Raw genomic sequence first — 12,500 nt, forward strand, 5'->3', positions numbered from 1 at the left:
CCTCTTTCTACAAAGAACTGTAACTATATATTATATGCATACACACACACACACACACATATATATATATATATATATATATATAAATTTATGTTATATATGTATTTATACTTTCCTTTTGGTAAGAGTAGAAGAGTCTCATAAGCTATATATTAAGCAGCTTTTCTAGGAGAAGGATACTCTAAAATCAAAACATTGTTCTCCATTCCTGGGTAGTGCTATAGCCTCGGTAGCATGGTCTTCTAATGCCTCTTGGATTAGAGTTCTCTTGCTTGAGGTTACACTTAGGCACACTTATTCTATCTTATTTCTCTTCCTCTTGTTTTTTTTTAAGTTATTATAGTTTATATATGAAAGACTTTTTTTAATATTGTTCATGTTTTTGAAATATTTTATTCTAATTGTTGAGTACTTCTCTTGTAATTTGTTTATCTCCTTATTTCCTTTTCTTACTGGGCTATTTTTCCTTATTGGAGGCCTTGGGCGTATAGAATCTTACTTTTCCAACTAGGTTCGTAGCTTATATTGTAATAATAATAATAATAATAATAATAATAATAATAATAATAATAATAATAATAATGTCTAGGATGTTATTTGATTGATTATAAGGAACTTATGGTATATCGCTTTCCTTCCATGTTTCATATACGCTTATACCCCAGTGTACCACACGTGTTTCATACACGCTCATACAGTTTAATGCTATTGCTTTTTTTAATCTCTCACTCTCTCCCGTATTGATAATAGAAAAACCTATTTAAGCTTGACATCTCATGTTTCAGATTGTTTGATTTTTTTTGTGACATTGTTGTTCTCAACTGCTAGTATATAAATGCGTTATCTGTTGAATAAACTTTACTTGCATTTACCTCTCCTCCCTGGTAGTACCTAACAGCTGCCTTGCACAATTGGTGACCGGCAGAATGACAGCTCCTCACTGCCTTTTATTTTTGCCCACCGCTGTGCCCTACTCTTATTATGATGCCGCTGGCTGACCATGACTCTTCGACCCACGCTGCATCATTGAAACTGCCACCCTTCCCCAGCACAGAAGCATTTGCCAGGTTACAGTGTACATAAATTCAGTTTTGCATCAAGGGTGTAACTTGATCAAGCAGCAAAGTAGACTATGTCCTTGTAGCGTTACCCGAGAACACTTTCCTAGAAGTCTACGATTGGCTTTGCAATTAAGGGGACGCCCTAATGGTGTATGACACCCTCAATACATACCTCCTGGAGCATTACTCTCCATTGCCATCCTCCTGTATATCCAAGCTTTTTTGCTTGCCATCAGTGAAATAACCAGAATTGCTAGCTTGCAACCTCCCGCAGACGGCTCTGCGCGGGAAGTGAACTTACTTCATACCTTTCGGGTATGACTCCTACTCAAACCTGTATGTGCCGCCATCCCCTATGTTTATACCTTGTCTACGAAGGACCTGATGACCAAAGTCGATGACCTAATGGACTACCACTTTACTACCTTCAGGACCTTTATAAACGCCTCCACTTCTGACAAACAGATCAAATACTCATCACTGACCAAAGCCAATGTGAATGGGGTAAGACACAATCGTCCGCTCATGACATACTGGAGCGGCGACACAGCTGCCCACCATCCATATGCCGACTGTCTCACGCCCAATTAACGACCTCTCCCCCCACTTACTGATGCCCATCAGTTGCAGTTCTGCTACCACTACTCCAGATTCTGGTCTGTTGTGAAGAAATGTGTGGACAGTTGTCAGTGGCCAAAAAACTTGTAAGTAGGCCATTGCTTGTGGCATTGGCATTCTCTGTCACTAATCCTTTCTTTATATATGATGCAGGTATGGTTGTGTAGGTTTTGGTAGTCACTGGTGCTTGCCGTTCCCTTCTATTAAAGTCACTCTTCGGGACACGACGTTCTCATTCTGATGTCTGTCTGGTGGCTCCCAATGGATCTGCGATTCCCGCCTGTGGGTACGAGACGCTCACATTAATATCTAGGAGCACCAAATACCATTGGAAATTCCTCATTGCTGATATAACATTGACACTACTTGGTATGGATTTTCTTTCACATGTCCACCTTCTGGTTGATGTGGTACATCAACGATTAGTCATTGCAGACTCACACTCATGTACAGCTCTTCAACACACCCTCTCCGACTTTGTACTCCCCATCAGTGCACCCACGGAGGCCTATTACCACCTCCTCACATCGTATCCAGATATTTTCCATCCAAAACTTCACTAAATACCAATGGATCCCTCTAAACACGGTATTTATCACTATATTAAGACGACAGGGCCTCTAGTGTTTGCCACATTCAGATGTTTAGCCCGAGATTGTTTGGCAGCCATTGAAGAAACATTCACCAAAATGAAAGAAATGGGCCTTTGACAAAAGGCCTCATGCTCATGGTTGTTGCCCTTACGCATCGTCCTGAAGAAGAATGTCTCCCTGTGCCCTTGTGGGGGTTGCAGGCATCTGAACATGCAGACACAGCCAGATGAGTGCCCCCTCCCAAACATCGCTAATGTTACCTCCTACTTGCACAAAGCAAAGGTTTTTTCCACTCTTGACCTCTTAAAGGGGTATTTTTAGGGGTCCATGAACCCATAAAACATAACTAAGACAGCCATCACCACCCCTTTCGGTACATATACTTTTAATTACTTTGTTTTGACCTTCGTTATGCTGGAGCCACTTTTCAACGCCTTATGGATAGTATCTTAGGGGCCCTCCCCTTCTGCGTTTCGAACATGGATGACATACATGTGTTTTCTTCCTCCAAAGAGGAACACCCCAGTCTCCTACTCATCATTTTTGGCTGCCTTTAACAGAACAGCCTTGTAGTCTGGTATGGCAAGTATACCTTTACCACTAATGGAGTATCGTTCTTATGGTACCGTATCACACCTGAAGGTGTCCACTCCTTCCTTGAGAAGGAATTAGCTGTTCAGAATTTCCCCATGACCTCGACCATCAAAGCACTACAAGAATTCTTGGGCATGATAAACTATTATCATCGGATCCAGCCAACCATTGCCGCCACTTGCCCCCCTCAATACCACCCTTAAGGGCAAGTCAAAAGCCCTGAAGCTGCTGCTCTCACTTTTCTGGTGCCACATGCCCCTCTCCTTGTCTCCACCAATGCCGGCTACATCACTATTGGTGCGGTAATCAAGCTGGTGGTCAATGGCTCGCATCACCCTTTGGCCTTTTTTCAGTAGAAAACTATCCAAGGGAAAATCTGGCTACTCTACCTTTGACTGCAAATTGCTTATGATGCATTTGGCTGTCCATCACTTAAGCCACATCTCAGATGGTAGAACTTTCATTATTCGCATGGACCACATGAATCTGGTGCACACATTCACTCGACAGTCTGACACTTGGTCCTGGTCCGCCCTTCAAAGCCAACATCTCTCCGCCATGGCTGAATACAACTACACCTATCAACACATCTCTGGGAAAATGAATCCCATTTGTGATGCCCTGTGGATAAACACATTGCCCGCCATTCACCTTGGATTGGATTACAATGCCTTGGCAGAGTCCCAATGAAAAGATCCAGAGTACCAAGAAGCCAGAGAAGTACCAAACATGGAGGACATCATGCAGATACCTCTGTTGGGAAGATGTCGCCCTTGATGACTCCAATGCCACCCTCTCTGTGACGTCAATACCGGTAGACCACATCCATGGATACCTACCCCCATGCATCTACAGGTGTTAGATTTCATCCATGGCCTCTCGCATCCCTCACGCCGATCTACGGCACATCTACTGAAGACAAAGTTCATTTCACATGGCATGATTAAGGATGGTAAGGATTGGGTCTGTGCCTGTACTTTATGCCAAACTACTTCAAAAGTATATGGACACTGGGATTCAAGAGTGGGCCCCTTTTCATAACCTCAGCTTCATTTTGCCCACATTCATGTTGACATAGTAGGTCTCCTACCCACTTTACAAGGGTACTGTTACCTGTTTACTGTCTTTTACCGCTCCACTCATTGACCTGAAGTCATTCCCATGCAAACTGCAATGTCTGCCTCATGTATATCTGCCTTACTCTTAGGGGATAATAATGAAATTAAGTATCCCTAAGTATATTGTGTCTGACAGGAGTACCACTTTCACCTCTCAATTGTGGACATCATTAGCAAATCTCCCGAGCATCACTCTACATCAGACAACCGCCTACAACTCTGCAACCAACGGAATGGTTAAACATTTTCATTGCACCCGTACAGCAGCTTTGATGTCCCGCTGTAATGACTCCAACTGGTTTATTCAGTTTCCCTATGTGTTTCTGGGACTTAGGACCACTCCTAAGGATGCCCTGCATGCCCCGGCAGCTGAAATGGTGTATAGCGACCCGTTGGTTGTCCCTGGCAGAAATTTACCGTCTGCAACCCCCACCAACAATCTCCAGTGCTTACGACGCATTGTGGGAAAATTTGCTCCATGCTGCCAGACTTACAACCCCCCAGTGAAGCAACACACACCAAAAGATGTACACACTGCAACCCACGTCTTCTTGTGCAATGACAATAGTAAGCCACCGCTAACTCCCCATTACACTAGCTCTATCCTCATAATCCGTCGTGCACCGAAGGCTTTCTTAATTAACATTCGTGGCAAAGAAGACTGGGTCTCCATTGATCGCCTAAAACCTGCGTATCTTTTGCAAGGCACAGTTCCAGTTCCCCTCTCTAAAGCAGGGCGTCCTATTTCACATGTATGTCTTTTTTTTTACAGTACCCCACATGTTTCATACACGTTCATATACTGTAAGGCTTGCTTCTTTCATCTTTCACCCTCTCCTGCACTGTTAAAAGGAAAACCTGTTTAAGCTTGCCATCGCATGTTTCACATTTTTTGAATTTTTGTGACGTTCTCAACTGCTTTTATATAAACTCGTTATCTTTTTGATAAACTTTACTTACATCCACCTCGCTTCTCTGTTTGTTCCTAATAGCCAATAGCCACCTTGCACACTAGCTACCCAACGTCATTAGAGTATGAACTTTAGGAGAGGCTCATAGAAGATTAAAGCAACCACGTCCTACATTACTCAAAGCCCTACTCAATAACTTGATTGTACACTTACAAAGTGCAACCCGTACAAACACTAGGACAATTAACATGGTGAAACGAATATCAGATGAAACATATCTCAACAGTTTTTTTTTTTTTTTCTTCAAGGATAAGGCAATCCGCCATGTTTCAGGAAATTGACCACAATTTGAGAATCTTGTGTTAAGAATATCCCCATATGACCACGGAACTTCACCGTGATAGTCAAAAGGTGAACGCACACTGTGGAATCATGTGCAGTCAAATCATTGGTCCCTTTTTTTTGTCAATGTATCGATTTCTAATGGATGCTTACCTTAACCTTTTGACTGAAGATGGTGCACCCCCAAATTAGGGACTACATGTTCATGGGTTACTAATTCAATCATTTCCCGAACGGTGGATTGGAGAGGGAAGTAAATTCCTTGGGCACTTCGTTCACCATATATCACTCCCCTCTACTTCTTTATGTGGGCTTATGTTAAAGATATTGGGTATTTATCAAAGTTACTGGACATTATAGATCTCGAGCAAAAGATAGCAATGCCACCATTAATGAGAATATGGTACAATAAACAGGACAAGAAATAGAGTGCCAACTTTATGATCGTCCAACTAATGGTACATAAATACTGGTGTATTAAATGAGGTAAAAAATTTCAATACCTATTTATCTTTTTATAATAATTTCCTATTAGTTGTTTGTTCATTTTCTTCTATAACATATCTTTTAAATTGGAAAAATACTTTCGGACTTCTTGTATATCTGCCTGTGTTTGTGAAGATTTCTGCTTATACAGGCTCAATTCAGTTTTCATTTTTTTTCATAGGCTACATTTGTTTTTCGTAGAATGATGTCATGAAATTGGATTTAGACTTAATACTCTTCTTTGATATATACTACGAACAACACGGTCATTTTTTAAAGAATATATATATAAAAAAAAACAGGATTAAAATGGTAATTTTCCATCGTGGTCTGAAAGGTGTCGTTTCTAATTTTGGTTCCAATAAATCATCTTTGCCTACTTGCGGTAGATGTAAAAGATGGGACCAAGAAAATTAACGTTTTATGTTTTCTATTTCATTTCGTTCCTGATTTCTTGTTCTTCTATATCGCTGCCCAACCTCTCTGAACCTTTTACAGTTTAAAGTACTGGAATGAAAGTTGAAAAATAAACCAAGACGAATCTTTAGTGTAAAAAACTTTCCTGTTAAAGAAATATTGAAGAGGAAACGATAAAAGGAAAACTTATTACTCGTCCTGTCAGTTTTAAAAGAAGCGAGTTTTCTTTACAGAAGAAAAGAATGGGATTTATCAGTTGAGTGGTTTTACCAGGGCTTTCAAAAGGAATGGCTCCAAAATGGAAAGAATGATAAATAAAACTGAAATTAACTGTTTCATTTAATTACAGATAGAAAAAATAAAGGCACTGAGTGAATAGTAAAAAGGAAAAAGGTAATATATTGCCATCATTAATTAATGTTTCCAAAAAGATATTGCTTTTTCTTCCCCTTCAAAAAATGGACGGTCAGTGTAGGCGACATTTTTCTTATAAAAAAATATAAAAATGAGAATTCGCATTCTCTTATAGTGAAAGTTAGTGGATGAATTATACGTATATATTTTTAACATTATCATTCTATTTTAGATAATATAAATACTGTGCAAAGTGGGAGCAAATATACCTAATTAAAAGATGTAAAAAATTCTATAGTTTGATCACCCATTATGTCTTCTTCCTTATTATCAATTAATTAGGAAGTTGACAATGATAACCCTTTCAAAACAGACAATCTTGTTTTCCGAGGCCTTCCAAGGAAAATCAATTTAACTAGATCCTTACAATTATATTACTATTGTATTATGATAATTAATGAGATGAATCTCTCTCTCTCTCTCTCTCTCTCTCTCTCTCTCTCTCTCTCAAAAACGATTCCTGATATTTATTTTTCTCTGGTTCTGTGTAAACCAAAGACTCACTCTCTCTCTCTCTCTCTCTCTCTCTCTCTCTCTCTCTCTCCAAAAACGATTCCTGATTTTAAATATATATATATTTTCTCTGGCTCTGTGAAAAAGAAAGACCACTCCTGATATTCTCTCTCTCTCTCTCTCTCTCTCTCTCTCTCTCTCTCTCTCTTTCTCTCTCTCTCTCTCTCTCTCTCTCTCTCTCATTATTGATATCCAAGACCTCTTTGCCTCTTCATTACCTTCTCTTTGCATCTGGGAGCACCCTAGCTATGTTTCTCTTTCGGCAATTATAAACGAAGATAACGAACTACGTTAATTAAGAAACTTGGGACGGAACTCGGTCTAAAATCCCTGGCCTGCTCGTAAGCAAGTCTCTTTTTGATACTTGTTCAATTTATAAGTCCTGATATTAATTTTCATCTATTTTGTTTTTGTTCGTTTGATTATCTGTATATTCCAGTGTTATTCGTCTGTCTGTCTCTGTTTTGTAGCGGGATTTTGTAGCGAATTTTCTATGACACTTTTAGAAAATTAATCTACCAGCTTTCAGGCGAGATCAGTCAAAATTATAGGATAGTTACAGGGATTATGGGAAAATTAGAGACTAGTTGTAGATTTTCTTTTCTTGAATTTTGACTGACTTGGTTTTGATGGAAATCATCAAGTCAAAAGTCAAGATGATTTATATTATAAAAAACAGATCTTTACAAGATTGTTGAATAATTTCAATTTTGATCTCCATATGAATAATGTTTGTAAGAAATGAAATATCGTAGATCCATATTATTTTGATGTTTCTATACCTCAAAGGCAACTGCTCATCCAAAATATTCTGAATGGATTGAGGGTCAAGGTTGTGACGGGCCGAGAGAGGCTGTGACTAAGAAGGCAGGATGAAAGCAACCGAGTAACTTTATTACAAAACATCCGTTTATATATACATAAACTCCAGGCAAAAACGGCATATAAAACGTATCAGGCAATTTCATGTTCAACCGACAACCACACCGGTTAACAGTTAACGGTGAGAAAAACAGACATGTTATTTCAGGTCCCTATCAGTGCGAGGGGAGAGTGAAGATACAAGCATAAAATATACAAAAAATAAAATGTCGTTACTATGCACAATCGTGTGACACACGGTTGGTACAAGGTCATTGAATCTAGGAGGGTTTAAAGACTTCTTGTAAGAGTATAGAATTGAAGTCTCATTTTATTGTTTATAAATCTTAAAGGTTTAAAGGCCCCCTCATGAATGGCAGAGGTAAGGAACAGTGACAATGCCCTAGAGACTGACCATATATGATCAAGTCCCAAGCACCATTTCCACTCAAGCTAGGACCAGGGAAGGTCAGGCAATGGCAGCTAATGACTCAGCAGGTTCAAACACTACAAGAAATTATCGAGCTTGAGAGGGACTCGAAACCCGGTCCGGTGAATGCCAGGCAGGGACGTTTCCAATAGGCCACCACAGCCCTTAACGGCAATTTAACCATTGAACGTTTAATATCAATATGTTCATTGTATTTTTTGCGTACGGATAACCAATGAGTGATTCCATAAGTATGTCTGACGAAGTCCGAGGTTAAGAAAACAGATGAGATTACAATATTGTTTATGAAGTTAAGTCAAAATTAATAATGCTTTTAAGTTATTGCACGCGACCCAACAAAAATGACGGCTAAATACTTAGAAAAACACACACGCGTGCTCACACGCACACAAATTCAACCGATCCTCCCTCCCCAATTCCTCTCTGGGTACCCCTCACCAGGATGAGCATGACCGGATATATATATATATATATATATATACATATATGTATTCATGTATGCATGTATATATATATTTATGTATGTATATATATATATATATATATATGCACGTGTGTGTGTATATATATAACTCCAGACGTGCTGCTCTTAATTATAAAGGAAAGATTTTGAATAATGCAAAAAACTGACAATAGAAAATACATGGATAAACCTAGGGAAATAAATAGAAGGAATAAAACCCGCGAACACGAAACAACACAACACAGCAACATTTTGCACTTGGTATGTGGGGTTGCGTGCAGGTAATTTGCAACGGGAAAACTTTGCATGCAAAAACGAAAGAGGATGGGGAATGCTTTGTAGCCGCCCTCTTTTTTATGTGCGTTTTGGCACGTTGAAAAAAGAATAAAGCTTTTCTGCCTATTCGTTGTAGAACACGCTAAGATAATCTACCTCCTCCCCCCTCTCTCTCTCTCTCTCTCTCTCTCTCTCTCTCTCTCTCTCTAACACACACATAGGCAATGACTGCCACAACGTTTCAGATATGAACTATCTTGGTTGAAATAGCCATTCTGCTCTCTCTCTCTCTCTCTCTCTCTCTCTCTCTCTCTCTCTCTCTCTCTCTCTCTCTCTCTCCTTTTAATAATTTCACTTTTCTGAATATAATGAAAGTAATTTTTTATTTAATAATTTTCATACGAAACAAATGAACGTAGTTTTATTCAGATTATCCCTCTTCTTCCTCCTTCTCTCATTTATCATAATTTTTTTTTTATGTTAGTAAACGTTAAATTATTATCAGCAATCAAAGATTTCAGACCTCCGCCAATTAATATTGTCAACAATTTACTTAAGTCTACGGATGATACACTTCTTTTTTTCATATGGTGACCATAGATGAATCTACAGTATTGTAACATTTAACAAAAGTCTACGGACTTGGCATCCCCCTCTTCATATGCTGAGTCAAGATGGTGAAACGTGCAATGTTGATCCAGAATCGTGATCTTGATCCGGATCATATGAAAAATTTAATGAGGGCGTCCATGATCTAAGATCTATATATGAAGAAAATTTCGTAAGATTCCCTCGTGTAGTTTTGAAGTAACCACATCCACAGACAGACACACAGACAAATAAATAGAACATCTCTATTTCATAACTTCCTTGGTGGAGGTAAGAAGTTCGAATCTGTTTCCACTTTACTAGCCAGCATCTATATTGTTGGTTCGAGGAGAAGTTATGGTTTCTTATCTCTGTAGTAGAGGATCCCGATTGGTGAAAAGAAAGTCTCTCTCTCTCTCTCTCTCTCTCTCTCTCTCTCTCTCTCTCTCTCTCTTAAATTTGCAAATATTTAGGGACTAATCCTCTTCAAGGATCAAATGATTAATGATTCAAATCAGTAAAAAAATGATCAATGGATTAGCTTGGGGAGTAATGAGTTAATTGACTCGACAGGGGGGTTAAATGGTTATAGGTCACTTCTGGAACCGAATGGTTAATGGGATGAATAATAATTAATGAGATTTTTGTGCAACCAAATGGTTAATGGTCACTAAAGGGGGTAATTGGTGAAGGGTGGTACTTCAAGAAATACCAAAGCTCCAGATGTATATGGAATAATTCACGGGTCAAGCGAATCCAGGGATATCAAAGGGGCGAAATGAATATATGATATTCGAAGATCTCCATACTTCTCCTTTTAAGACAATTTGTGAGTGTAGATTGGCATAGAAATTCCATAAAGAGAGGGGGTTGGAAGGACATGTGTGATAGCTTTGCTGATGATGATAATGATATATATATATATATATATATATACATATATTTATATATATATATATATATATATATATCATCCGTTACTAGTTCACTGCAGAACAAAGGCCTTAGACATGTCCCTCCACTTGCGTCAGTTTATGGTCGTTCTCTGCCAGTCCTCACTTTCTTAGTTCGTCAATCCATTATTATCCATCGTCTTCTCTTCCTTCCCTTGCTTCCTTTTCAATCTCTAGGGATCCATTCTGCTATTCTTGATGTCCATCTATTATCTGTCATTACCATTATATGCCCTGCCCATAATCCTTTCTTTTTCTTACTTGTTAGAATATGTCTTACTTAAGTTTGGTGTCGTATCCATGTTGCTCTTTTTCTGTCTCGTAGTGTTATTCCCATCATTATTGTTTTCGTAGCTCTTTGGGCTCTAACTATCTCATGTTCTAAGGCTTTATTAAGGTTCCAAAGTTCTGATGTAAAAGTTAATGCTGGTAGTGCCATCTCATTAGATACTTTTCTTTTTAGAGAAAGTTGCATTTCATCTTTCATAATCTCTTATTGTTTACCAAAAGCTCTCCATCTAATACTTAACCTTCTTTCAATTTTGGTATCGTATCCTGGGAAAACACTTACTGTCTTCCAAATACGTATATTCATTAACAATCTCTAGAGGTTCGTCCATAATTCTTTATTTATTGTCTCTCTGCACTTTAATTTATCATGATATCAGTTTTACTCATATTCATTTTCAGTCCTACATTTCTGTATTCTTTATTCAAATCTTCTATTATCTTCTGTAATTCCTCCCTTGATTCACTAGACACAACTATATCATCTGCAAATATTAAGTTGTCAAGGTATTCCCTATTAATTCCTACATTTTCCCAATCAAAATTTTCAAAGAATTCTTTTAGGTATGCTATGAATAATTTAGGAGTGTCCTGTATATATATCTTCAAGTATCCTTACATAAGATTCATCTATTCCTTGCCTTTGAAGGGGTTCCATTACTGGTGAGGTTTTGACAGAATCTATAAATGCATACATAGTGGTTTGCCATAATCTGTTGATCTTTCCCTCACCTGGTTAATAACATGGATATGATCAGTTCTTGAATACCCAATTCTAAAGCCTTATTGCTCTTGGTTGATTAAAGTCTGTCTTTCTGTTCGGCCTAATATGATCTTTGTAAATATTGTATATATAACGGATAGTGAACTTATTGGGCAATAATTTTTTAGGTCTTTGTGTCTCCCTTTTTTTTTTTTTTTGCATTAGTATAATGATAAATTTTTACCCAAGCTGTAGGTATATAGTATTCTTGCAGACATAATTTTTTTTTTTTGTAAAGTTCAACGAATTTAACTATTATGAAATCTCCATCTATTTCTAGATCAATTGTTAGGCTACCTTTTCCTGCATTGCCTCTTTTCATGCCTTTTAATGCTTTCTTTACTTGTACTGTAACGTTTGGTATCGCCTCAGGTGTTTCATTATTGCTATTGGCAAAGTTATGTCTTATATCACTATTGTATAGCATTGAATAGAAATTTTTATCACTCGATCTGTATTGTTAGTGATATTTCTATTTTCATCATTTAAAGCAAACGTCTTCCGGTGACCTGGTCCAAGTCTTTATTTCATCATTTTATGCTTCTTCATTTCTATGTTGTTTCCTCAATTTTAGTCTGATTTTGTTTGCAAATGCCTTGGATTTTAAGTTGTTTATTGTTTTGGATAATTCTGTTAATTTCACTTCTCGCTTGGATTTTAACCTCATTTCCCATTTTTTCGTTATCAGCTTTATGGTCTTTTCTGATAGTTTTCTTTCAACTTGTTTAGGAACTTTGCCACTAATCTATTGTGTTGATTTCAATGCATTTTTTTTTTCAAATTACTGTTA

This window comes from Palaemon carinicauda, chromosome 33 (assembly GCF_036898095.1).
Source record: "Palaemon carinicauda isolate YSFRI2023 chromosome 33, ASM3689809v2, whole genome shotgun sequence".
Taxonomy (NCBI): domain Eukaryota; kingdom Metazoa; phylum Arthropoda; class Malacostraca; order Decapoda; family Palaemonidae; genus Palaemon; species Palaemon carinicauda.